This window comes from Monomorium pharaonis, chromosome 11 (assembly GCF_013373865.1).
Source record: "Monomorium pharaonis isolate MP-MQ-018 chromosome 11, ASM1337386v2, whole genome shotgun sequence".
Lineage (NCBI taxonomy): Eukaryota > Metazoa > Arthropoda > Insecta > Hymenoptera > Formicidae > Monomorium > Monomorium pharaonis.
The window spans coordinates 7,622,389-7,635,329 of record NC_050477.1 but is presented as its reverse complement, the minus strand read 5'-3'; the positions used below and the strand labels follow the sequence as shown (position 1 = coordinate 7,635,329).

General features: G+C 42.6%; 1 long non-coding RNA gene across 1 annotated transcript; it reads left to right on the top strand.

Moving 5' to 3' along the window:
* Positions 1 to 266: 266 nt before the first annotated feature.
* Positions 267 to 12,832, top strand: LOC118647934. The gene is made up of 2 exons (XR_004965078.1): positions 267 to 6,393; positions 10,448 to 12,832. It is a non-coding gene; the product is annotated as an uncharacterized LOC118647934 (long non-coding RNA).
* Positions 12,833 to 12,941: the final 109 nt, after the last annotated feature.

Below are 12,941 nucleotides of genomic sequence, written 5' to 3'. Positions count from 1 at the left end.
ATTAGGTTTCTCGATCTCGTTACCGATTTTGCGCAATTGGTAGTCCGTTATACACGGACGATTTAGCACCGTTAAGTCGCTCGAGACAGAGAGACGAACTAACGATTACGCACGGGAGGGTAGACTGGGAGAGAGGAGGCGTACAGGTCATCGACCCGCATCCATAGTCTACATTTAGCGCCGATTAAGCGCTTACCGTCTTGCGAAGGATAAGCGCAATCTCTCTCTTTCTCTCTTTTTATCTCCATCTCCAAGAATCTCTCGCTCTTCTAAATCTTTTTTTTTTTCTTTTGGTCTGAGGATCACCGTCCGGGAAAATTGTACGACGTATCTTATAGTTATTATCCACGTTTGGCGGCGGCCTTGCATTGAGGCGAGGTGGCTTAACAAGACAGACGATCGGAACTCGCGCGCGCGTAAGAGTGCGCACCGCGCGCTCAACGAGCGCTAAAAAACTCCAGTCGAAGAGAGGAGGCGAGCGGAAGGAGAGGTCCGCGGCGTATATACACGCCAGGTAGATATATAAGGAGCAGATGCGTCTGTCATTAATATGAGCGGGCCGAGCTATTAATAACCGGTTAATGAGGTGCTCTGGTCCCTCGCCATCCCTTCCCTGCCGCCCCCGCGTATTCCCCTGTCGTATGTGCGTGCGTATGTAGGACCGACTGCACGCTCGTATCACGCCAACGTGTGGACAAGGGGGATGATCGCGCGCGTTATACGTACACACGTACGTATACGCGCGTGCATTTTCACACGCGCCCACGAATCGCATTGTACTCGCGCCCGCGCGGTCGTCAAAGAGGCCCCGCCGAACGTGAACGTGATTTATAATCGGCCGCGTGCAGCAGCGGGTGAATAGAATGGGCGAGAGGCGACGGGGAAAGGGATGCGATTGAAGCTGAAGGAAAACATGGTAATATTGAACGTAAGAATATCTACTTCCTATATAGCGGTCGACGATACTGCGGCGAAAGCTATACATTACGACACAAAACTGTGAGACATCGAAGCGTCAAGGATAAAGACCGTGATTAAAATTTATTAAAAATTGTCGTGAAAAAATTTTGTTGCGATTTGTGTAATAAAATTGCAGGCAAGATGCAACAAAAGACCCGTTAAATATATTTTTAATCTAAAATCTATCTTGTTTGATAAAACGAGATTTGTTAAATAATATTAAAACCTGTAATTGTTTTCATATTGTTGTAAAATACTTCCAATTTTATAGTTAGTAATAAATTAGTTATGTCTATTAATCCGGAAGTAATCATTTCGAATGTTTTTAAACTTCAGTAGCGAAAAAATGAAGCTCAAACAGTACAATAGTTTTCATTACTGATTTATAAGTATTATCTATTTTTTAATTCCTCTTTTTTTTAAATATTGAATAAAATTTTTATAATTATAAAATAATCTCACATAAATGATTATAAAATTAGTAATACAAAATGACTATTCTTGGATTAATAGCAATAAATTTTACAAAAAATGTATATATACTAAAATGACAAGTAAAAAATTACATTGGATTTAAATAAAATAATCAATACTGCTTTTTCTCTTAACAAACTTACATGAACAATTTCCTCGCGTGTTTAACTGTTCAACGACTAAGTCAACGACACTGGCTACTCCAAATCAATAATGGTTTATCGATTGGACAAGGTATCAGGAGGGATAAGCAAAACGAGCGAGTTCAATCCCGAGTTACTCGGTATACATTTAACGTGTAGAAACAGAGATTTGATCAGACTAATCTCGACCGACGAAGAGAGAATTGCTAGACGAGTGAAATCTAATTTAACATACCTTCGAGAAACCAGTGCGACAATAACGGAGCATAAAATTCGAGATTCTTATCGGCAATTTAATTATAACATATAATCACGAAATTAATGTATCGTATCAAGTGGCATCGCGCGCCAGTTATGCAATTATAGATCTAATACCTTTCCTCTCTTCCACGAACGACAAAATGAGAGAAAACAGTCGCGGCATATATTTCTATCGACTCAGGTAGAGAGGGAGAGAGAGGGAGAGAGAGAGAGAGGAAGGAGTATTCTTGTCCCCTTAGATCTGCAGGCAAGTTTCACACCGTCTACCAGGGAAGCAGGCGAAGGGGGAGGGGGAGAAGAGAGATCGACGGGAGGGTTGGCCTCCGATAATTAAATGAGAACCCCTGAGTATACGAACGCAGGAACGCCCACGCCATGCATCAACCGTGACGTAGATAGGTAACGCCGCTGCAGATGGAGAGAAGATGGTCCTCCGAGATATACCCCCGCGGTCGGTCTTCCACCTTAGTTAGGGTCAGCTATCTCGCGCGACCCATCTCCGCCTATCCAATCACACACCGCGCACCGCGTATATGGCACGCAAGCGATAATACACGGTGTCCCAATTATCCCGCGACACGGCAAGGGCCCCGCGTCGAGCCGGGACTCGCTCGCCGTGAGAGCATTTTCAACACGCCCCCTCGTCCCGATTGGGGCCCGACGGTGGACGACAACGAGTGTATCGGTTTCACGTTGTAAATCGCGAACACTCCGACCCCCTCCCCCCCCCCTCCGACTCTCCGCCATCGACAGCAGGCATTCCAGCAGCCTGGAAGAGCCGTTCGCTTTTTGTTACTTATTCCTTCGTTCGTTTTAAACAGGTTATTATTTTTAAGAAGTCCCTGCTGAAGTGCAGTACTCTCAATTATTCGTAAAGTATAAGAGTATCGTAGCTTTAATAGATAAATCTTTAATTCTTGCACCATATAATCGAATTGTTTGCGTTTACCTAACATAAAGACGGATAATCGACAACCGAACATAAAGTGTATGGTACAAAGTAAGATAGTACATTTACATTGTGCGTCTTTACCTCTTACGTTAATGTAGTTTTGCATAAATAATGTATTCCTTTAAGGGGAGAACGATAAATAAAAAAGGCGGGGAAAAAACGTTTGTAGCGAATAACGCCTATTAGCAACGGATGGCCAATTTAACGCACGCAAGTCTGAAACGTTACGCTCGTCCCTTAATTTCGAAATCCGGAGCAACAAAACGGCTGCAAGTCGAGTCTATTGAAAGCAACGTCTTTAACTTCGTGCGCCACGCTCAAAAACATGTGGGGTGAAAAATTTTAATCTAACCACGATCTCTCACGAGTACGCATTTTGCATTTGGAGCATAGACCGATCAATTAATTCGTTTCCACTTAAGAAAATTGCGTAATGAACATTTCAATCTCTAAGGTCACGTAACGTAAGCCCTCAGGACACCCACAGCCTGATGTTCGACCTAATTCGAGTTTCAACCTGTCATAAACTCGACTTCCTTTATGCGCCTACATAATGGCGTGTTAGAGGCGTAAAGCCGGCTACTTTAGTCTCGAAAAATGGTTATTGCATATATATTTATATCGTGGAACAGCTCCAAGTGGAACGTTAGAATGTCGAAAAGATTTTCATGTTTTCGATCGTGACAGCGACGAATGCTGCAAGTTTAAGAATATTTTAGCTCTACTCTCTAAATTGCAATCAGTGTATTTTTACTGATTTGCAGTGGTATACTTATAACTATAATAATTAATAAATATCCACTGACTGAGTGATTTTTACTTCAGAATTAATGTATAATCACTGAAAGATCAGTGTATTTGTTTCACTGATGGACAACGTTATAAATATACCACTGAAATAAATGTTTTCAGTTGATTGCAGTTTAGAAAGTATAACTAGCCAAAAGTTATTATTTAAAAACTTTTTAAGTTTTTATAATTAACAAAAGTAAAAAAATTTGACTATGAATGTGAAATTTTGGTGTTGAAACCAGTTGCAAAGTAAAAAACAACGAAAAATTGGCTTATAATAATTTATGCATTGAAATGATCATATTTTGCTGCAATTTTTGGTAAACAAAACACGATTTTACAATAAAAAATAACTTTTAAATCAATAAGATATAACTGTGCTCAAATTTTACAGATAATAATAGAATAATAGAATAATCTATGAAATTTTATAATTTTACTAATACTTTAATCATACATCTTAATTAAGTTACTCTTAAGTAACTCTTAAATTTAAATAAATTAAAGTAATATTGGCAATACCGAATTTTTCGTTTTCTAATTTGTATAATATTGTCGCAAAATACTGCTTACGAATATACGTTGACATAAAAATACATTCAGAAACAATAAGACAAAACACTTCTCTGAGACACTCTCCGTTCATTCAGAATTAATTTTAAGTTGAAGTGAAGATGTCCACAAAAATCTGTACGAAAAATGCCAAGCAGCGCGCTTGTTATTTTCTTTACGTTGAAAAGTGTCACGGTCATAAGTATCACGGCAAGTAAAAATAAAATTTATTATATGTATAATTACTTATTTAGTTTTAACAAATTGAAAGAAAATATTTCGATTGTAGACTCTAATCAAATCTAAGAATAACTGTAGTAACACACTAAACGCATAATCCAATTTATTGCGGCGCTCTTCAGTATTTGAAAAATAAACGGCGGGATTATGCGACGTGACACTCAAAGGATTAACGTGAAGCCGAAAGAGAATCGTGACGAGCACGTGCAAACTACAATCCGGATGGTCCGAGCAGTACAATCGAAAGACGCAATGGAGGTGTACCACGCCCTTGTCGCCACGGCCAGCCAATCCTCGCTGTCGCCTGTGTCGCTCCGTGGTGGGGACAGAGGACAGCGACATTCTGAGTCGTGGAGGACGGAAGCGCAGCATGGCGAGGAAATCCAATACACGTGTCTCCGCTCTTAATTCGGGGGAAGTGCCTAACGCGCTTCGCGAGCTGATTCGCTAGGGGAAGGGGAATCAGGTGACACTTCGCGTGACCTATCCCGCCGTTGCGTACCGAGGAAGTGATATTATCGCGAAGTCGTAATCACAGTCGGCAAAAGCCGTTATTTCTCCATTTCGACAGGATAATTATCTAATTTTCATTCGGATAGAATCTCTTCTTAGAGTGATTTATATGCCATTATAACGCACTTGATGCATTACACCGAATAATATTGTGATTTGTAATATTTACAATCACAACTTGCCTGATCAAAAATTTGATATGTTTTGAAGTTTTGAATATACTTATCAAAAAAATTGTATAATGGGTGAGACAAGAATTTTATGCTCTTTCTTATACAAATTATTTAAATTAGACACATAATATCCTTTCCTCTACTTTACATTTGTAAAGTATATTGTTATGATAAAGTTCATTTTAAACAATCTACAACTATGTCAAAGAATTTAGAACAGAATTCTATTTATAATTTTATATGTCGTATAGTACGAGAAATATTTGAACAATCAGAAAAGACACACACATGTAAAATGTATGCATACATTAAAATACAAATACGTAAATGCATTGTAGACACTAATGCTAGTTCAATCGAGTACTGCTCTCGCTCTTTAAAAAATTAGTCTCAAAGCGTTAAGTAAACAGTGTTTTCTCTTTCTCTCTCTATGACGTATCTCTCCTTAAGTCTTGAATCGTTTGTTAGCTTCCGATCTCATTCGGCTTATGTGTATATGTCATATATTGCTATTCTATTTCTCTTTCCCATTCTTAGATTCGACTTAAAGACATCGAACGAAGCAATAACGAGAGAAGAACAGGCTCTCAGCGAGAGCCCCACCCACGAAGGGCGGTGACGGTATCTGTGTCGCAGACTACGGAGGGAAAAGTCTCCGACGACGACCAACGCCTGGCCTGGTCCCGTTGGCGACACCGAACGCCGTAGGGAAAGGGACAACGGCGTGTCCCGCGCGTCGGGGGAGGGCACGAGAACGGTGGACGGGGGTGACCGGGCGAAGGACGACGTGCGGGGGAATCGGGCGTCGTCGAGTGACAAACTCGGAGAGGAGTTGTCACCGCGCACTCGGCGAATCAGGGGCCCCGGATAAACGCAAAGAGGAGGAAAGAGAGAGATAGAGAGAAAGAGAGAGGGGAACGTGAGGACATCAAGGCGCAAGCGCTCGCGACCTGCTGGACACGCGGGCGACACATCGATCCACGGTTCCACAACCTCGCATCCCGCCTGCGTCCCGCCACCCTCCTCACTACCACCCCCTCTTTCTTCTCCTCTTCTTCCTCTACCTCCTAGACCACCCCCTCCCACACCCCATCCTCGCGCTTCTCCTTCGGGAACCCCTAGTGCTTTGTCCCTCCATCCGCCATCTACCACCCCCACATCCACCTCCGTCTCCTTTCCTTGATTAAACCGCGCTCGCTGCCGCCGCGTTGTTGCTCGTGAAAGTATCAGGCCGTTCTCTCGGGCGGCGTAGAGGATTTCCTGTTACATTCCGGGAGGAAGGAGCGGGACAGGGGGGGTTGCACAGCTTGGCGCATTGCTGAAGATTAATAAGGTAATTTTTCGAAAATTGTTGATGCAATCGATAAGCGACGTTATCAAAATAATTATTAAGGAATTAAATTGACTACACTTACGTTACAGTTATGTTTTACAATCTTTTCTTTTGTAATGGAGTTTACAAAACAATAAATATAAAGTATCGATAGGTTTAAGAATCTTTTTTCAATCAAAAATGTGAAAGTTCATAATAAAATACGAACGCGATTCAACCGTGTATCGAAGAAAAAAAGTTTCATCTCAAAATGTCTATATGTATAATTACGTATTGGATTCGTATTCCTCGAGAACCATTAGGAAGAAACTAAAATCGCCGGTAAGACTTTACGGCTAAGGGCGGAATTACGACTTTTCGAGACGTACGGCGAAGTCAGCCCCGGGCTTCGGACTTAATCGGCTAAACAGAGGTAAAAATCAGTCGAGATCGATCGGTTGCGCGACCGTAGCCCGAAGACCAAACCGAGATACCCACGGGGATATCGATCTCGATCTCCGCCGGACCAAAAGCGAGACAGCACATCCGGACGCTCCTCGCGCAATGTCCGTCGTACCTAGAGAGTATCGATTCCCTCTCGCACCTCCGCTTTGGAGAAGCTCGTAGTCGCGGGGTGGTGCGCAGAGGGGGTGGCTACTGGCCGACAGGCTTACTCGCGTCTCACGGACGACAAGAGGGTGATATATTACCACGAACTACCCACTGGGACCCCACGCCACCGCCAGCACCACTACCACCTCCTCGCGTTTCTCTCCTCCCCGCCGTCTTTCTCTCCGTCCTCGCTCTTCCTTCGTCTTCTTTCCTACCACCCCCCTCCGTCCCCTTTCCTTCCGCAGCCCGGTGGCGGCTCTTCAAACTACCCTTGCCTCCCTCTTCCTACTCTTCTTCCTCTCCGTCACTCCTCCCTCGTCCCCTCGTCGTGCCCGTCCTGCGAGCTTTATTCGAAGGAAGATCCATCTCCATAATGGCCCCCACGCCCATAGACTTCTCACACGCTCTATCCGCATTGTATATACGCTGTCCTGGAAACTCACGAGCACGACGACTACACGTATGTACGTAAATAATATGTACATATAGGGGTATGTGTCGGCTGTCTCAGAAATCGAGCACATTTCCTCGACTCGGCGAGTTGGATTTTTAGTGCTTGAAATGTCATAGATTAAGTGAGAGTTAGGTATCCCCGCGGACATGTAGTTATGATGAATATTAGATATTTGAATTTCATTTTTTTTTTAACAATCCCAATACTGAACAAATCTTATTACGTTATGCAAAAAAAATTTTTTTAATGCGATACCTGTTTTCACTTGCATCTCATTTGTAATAATTATATTTAATTTTAGATTTTCGTCATTATAATTATATTACTGTCAAAAAAATATTTTTGACGGTAATAATAATTTTTAACAGCTTATGTAGCTACTAAATAGTCAATTCATGTTTCTATAAAATCTCACAAGATTATGAACATATAAAGACTTCATATTCGATTCAAATTTAGAATCGTTATCTTTGAAGACTAATTTATTTATCAAAGTGAAGTTTACATGAAATCCAACGAGGAATAAAATGCCCTTACTTCGTCACATAACTGAAATTCGGTTCGTTTTTCGTTTTCGTCGAGCTACTCCCCAATTTAGATGTCGGGCGTTTCATCTACGAAAGATGCCGCGTGTGTGCGTGTGCGCGCGCGGCGAAGACCGATCTCGGAGGGACCGATCGACTGACAGACAGGAACCAGAGATTTTTTGGCACACCGCTACGAGAAATGTGCTCGTAGACCGACTTCGTCGACCGATGACGTGTATCCCTCGGTGGCGTGCAGAATACGAGGGCGAGAGCAGAGGGTTGACGAGAGAGGCGGGCGGGTGGCTCTCCGCGCTCTTCGACGCATTCTTCCTTCCTTCCTAGAGCGGAGCGAGCCCTTTTTCCGAACGCCTCTCACGGAACAGATATCTACATTTGGGATTTCACGCGAGCATCTCGGAAATCCGGGAGCAGAGGGAGGGTGGAAAAGGAGAGAGAAGGAGAGAGAGAACGAGCGAGAGCCGACTCGCCGGGAGTTCTCACGCTATACGTTGCATTCTGCCCACCTCTTATAATTCTTTCTTTGCCCTCCTACTCGTATCTCGGGGTATACCCGGCTCGACAGCGGCACGAACCTTTCGGGGGCGAAGCTCTCATTATGCGTGTCCAATCCACTCGCGAACGGCACGAAGATCGCTTCGGAGATCGCGAGAGCGTATCCCCCTGCCGAGGGGATCCTAGTATGTGCCGGTATGTATGTACGTACGCACATCTCCCTCGTGAGCGTAAACGTGTAGCTTCATTCTCTTCCGAAACCCCTGGTACATGTACCATCGAATGTTCTTAGAAGACTGGGCATTCAAAATTTTTATGTATAATTAGAAAGAAATATAAGTAACTAATTTCACGTAAAAAATTTATATAAATGTAAGATATTTGAAAGAATCATAATATTGCACGTGTTGTATCATCGAATTCTTTAAAACTACTCTTCTCCCTCGGAAAATCTCAACCACAATTTTAAAACAGCAAAGTATTGCCATATCTGCAAACTGTCGTTAACAAAGTTTTTACCTCTCCTGTCGATACGACGTGGTCGTTTCTCGAAGAGCAAAAGAAGCTGCATGCATTCTCCAGACGGACGTCCGGTCGGCCGGCCGGCCGGCCGGCTTGACCGGGATTTAAATTCTCGCCGAAGGATAAAAAATTATGAAAATCCGCGGGCGCGCCGAGACGTATACACCTGCCGCCCGGGTTCGCAGGAGTTTTCCGCGACGCGGGTCGGCGCGGGGAGCGGCGGTGGCGGCGGCGGACAGATTAAGCTTAGGAGGGAGATTTATGGGCGAGCGTGTAACGAGCAACTTTTTCATGGGATGCGCACGCCGGGGTTAGCCTCCGGGGGTGGGATTAGCATAAGATCCAGCAGCTGCAGACCGCGCGCGTCGAGGTCCCCGTCCGCTCCTATACGCTACGCGTCGCTCTCCCCCTGAGTTTTATTCCGCGCAAAAAAGAAAGATTTCCCTTCCTCCTCTCTCGTCACCGCCAACGTTGCCTCCGACTTGATCTGGGATGACGTTTCTTCCGCACGATAGGATCGTGAGAGGTGCGTGATCGCTTAATCGACATCCCGCAATTTAATCCATTTTTATTATGAACGGGGAAATATCTAATTTTTTCTTCTCTCTTTCTCTCTATCTTTACCTCTCAATCTCGCAATCTTTATCGTTGATAAGGAGTTTTTTTAAACTTACCTAACATTAATGGTAATAGATACACATTTAACAATACGTGTCGGTCAAAAGAGCGCTGGGTGCACCTCGAGCCACCTTTTGACTTTAACATAATTGCTCGTAAAAGCCCGGCGTAATACGTCGATTACGCTGCCGCATGCCGCGGCTTTACGCCACGGCTGCTGACACCGCGCATCAATCGTATATCCCTGAATATTCAATTAAGTATACCGCCCTGCCCCTCTGACCGGTCTGTCTTCCTTCATTTTTTCAGCCTCTCCTTCTGCCTGCGCATCTCTCTCTCTCTCTCTCTCTCTCTCTCTCTCTCTCTCTTCCGTATATAATCATTCTCCATCGATCCGCGGATTCGATCATCGGTCGCGCAATTCACCGTCGATACTCTGGCACAGCAATAATTAGGAGATATTCCACGCGCGAGACTTAGACTCGCAAAGAAGCGTGATTTGTATTATCAAATAATAGCTGGAAACTGTAAATTATCTTTGCGTTTAATTAGTGGCTTAAATAGATTGAAAAGCATGGAATCGCAAGATCCCCATCGTTAGATATTGTTAAAATATCGCAGATTACTATTAAAGCTGCCATATCTCCTCAGCAAGTATATTTGTTATAATATAATCCTGTTGCGAAACATTATTACGAGTATTAGTATACTTTAAGTATTGTATTATATTCAAATGTGAGTGTAATAATGCGTTTTCCATTCTACTTTATAAGTACACCAACGTGTATTAGTCTGAATTGCGACAATGTTAAGTTTTCTTTTTCCCCAGGAGAATAAATTATTATGAGCAACGCGGAGCGCGTTTTTCAAGGAGGGAAGCTTCGATTATTGTCTCTGGTGAATTTCATGGATACTTCTCGCGACAACAGCACCTTTCCGAGGCGACTGTCGCTGAAGGCCTGCATTGACAGAGAGGCTGCGCCACGACCATACGAATCGCCTCGGACCTCCTAAGGTCGAATATTAATGAGAGGATATAGAGACGGTCACCTCACACCACTCCGGATCTCGGCAGCAGACTCACGGATCGTCTCTGATGGAGAGAGGTTACCGAGAGGCTTCCACCTCCTCCTCCTCCTCCTCTTCCTCCTCTTCCCACCTCCACCTCGTGAGATGAGAGTCGAAGAGAAGCACCGGCACAGAGGAGTACGAGGTAGGGAGTATCAGGGAGGGTCTCCACCCTACAACGAGACCGTGGAGGGAGGACGTCGTCAGGTTACGAGAAGACGAGAGAAAGATGAAGGAGGGAGAGAGAAAGAGATAAGCGAGGGAGGTAAGAGGTAGGGAAGAAGAGAGAGGGACGCGGAACGAGAGACAGAGGGAAGGTAAAGAGGAGGAGGACGTAGTGGAGGACGAGGACGAGGACGACCAGGAGAAAACGGAGGTCGGGTTGCTCGGTGAGAGAGGCAGGAGGACGAAAAAGGTGCGAGCGAGAAAGAGAGATGAAGAGAGAGAGAGAGAGAGAGAGAGAGAGAGAGAGAGAGAGAGAGAGAGAGAGAGAGAGAGAGAGAGAAGGATGGAGAGACATACCGATAGAGAGAAAGAGAGAGATAGAGAGAAGGAGAGGGAGGACGAGATCTGGACCCCGCGTAGGAGACGTTCAATACTGTAGCAACGACGCCGAGGCAGCGCCATTGGCTACCATTTTCTCTCTATACCTTCTAGGCATACACCTTGTACTCTATTCCGGTCTACTCCACTTTATTCCCGCTTCGCTTCCATGCCCTCTCTCTGCTTCCCACTTCCTTCCCCTGCTCGTCCCTCTTCCTCGCTGCGCTCTCGCGCTGTTCGCGAGGACGGCATACTGGGACCGGGATGAGAAAGAAAAAAGCCTTTTTCACCTTTCCGCCGAATTTGTGAGGATGAAATGCAGACCAGAACGTTTCTTTTTCCTAGAAATAGCGAGACGTATTATTCGTGAAACAAACTTTTTTATTCAATTTAATTTGCTGTACCTGTCCATGAGAGAGAATGAAATTATTACGAAATTATTATCGGACCCATTCTATTTTGTATAAAATAAAATAGAAATTTTTAATAAAAATTAATTTTAAATAGATACTGATCACAAACTGTAGATAAATTGCAAAAATATATAACTTGAGATACAAAAATCTTTCTATTCATAAACGTCATGTATAACCTGGATAATTTGTTATTCTCTCAGTAGCTATTCTGGATTTCAATTTTCTAACGTGATGAAACCATCTATAATCGCTACTCGACTAATCTTTTTATGTCTCGGTGATCGCAAACGACTGCACGCGTAGTAATATAGAAATTAAAGTCCAGATCCAAATCCTGAGGTAATACTTTTCAATTCTTTACACTTTTTCAAGAAGAATCTTGTAGATGCTTATTAGTACCAGTATATTATTAAATTTAATATTGTGATATTATACTATTCTGATTCAATTTAAAAGCTGCGTTTCAAGACCAAAAGTAACAACGTATAGTTCAAAAAAATTAGAAAATATATTATATATAAAAACTTATATAAGAAATTATATAATTATATATTATTGAGCATTAAAATCTTATTTTATAATCATGGTCTCTTCTCAATTTTAATGGTGTTGTACACATTGCGATTTCATACCAATTATTATTTTAATCTTTTTATGTTGTTCTAATTTTCTACGTGTTATCATTTTATATACAAATATTATTTATCTGCCAGTTACAGTTATATTTATGACCAAGATACACTACAACTTTAGACTGTTTGAGAATAGCGCTTGCGCTATTTCGAGATCACTTAGAGTTCCACCCAATTAAACTCCTCTCAATGTGTGTATGAGCACGTAATAATATCTATATTCACTTCCACTTTGCGCCTCCGTAATTTTCATGTCTTGCTCTCTTGTTGTTTGCCGCTATAACAATAACACAACAACAGGTAATAGTCTCATCTTAATTTCTATTCTTAGAATATTTAAATATTCTGTACTTTTTCTTTCTGTATTTTTTACCTTTTTACATTTTTGCAATATTATCATTATACAATAAAAATTGTTCACATTTGTGTTTCCGAAAGAAAGAGAAAAAAATGTTCGCTCATTTCTCATCATCGCGGATGTGTAATTTAACACTCAAAAAGTTCAGACTTGCCAAATGAAACATCGCGTTCTTAACTCTTCAAGTTTCTGCGGAAGACAAAACAAAATATTGGAAAACAAGAAGGAAGGAAAGAAAAGAGACGTTTTCTACTGTAAAAAGGATTAAAAAATATATATTCATAACAGAAGACATGTATCCAAAAA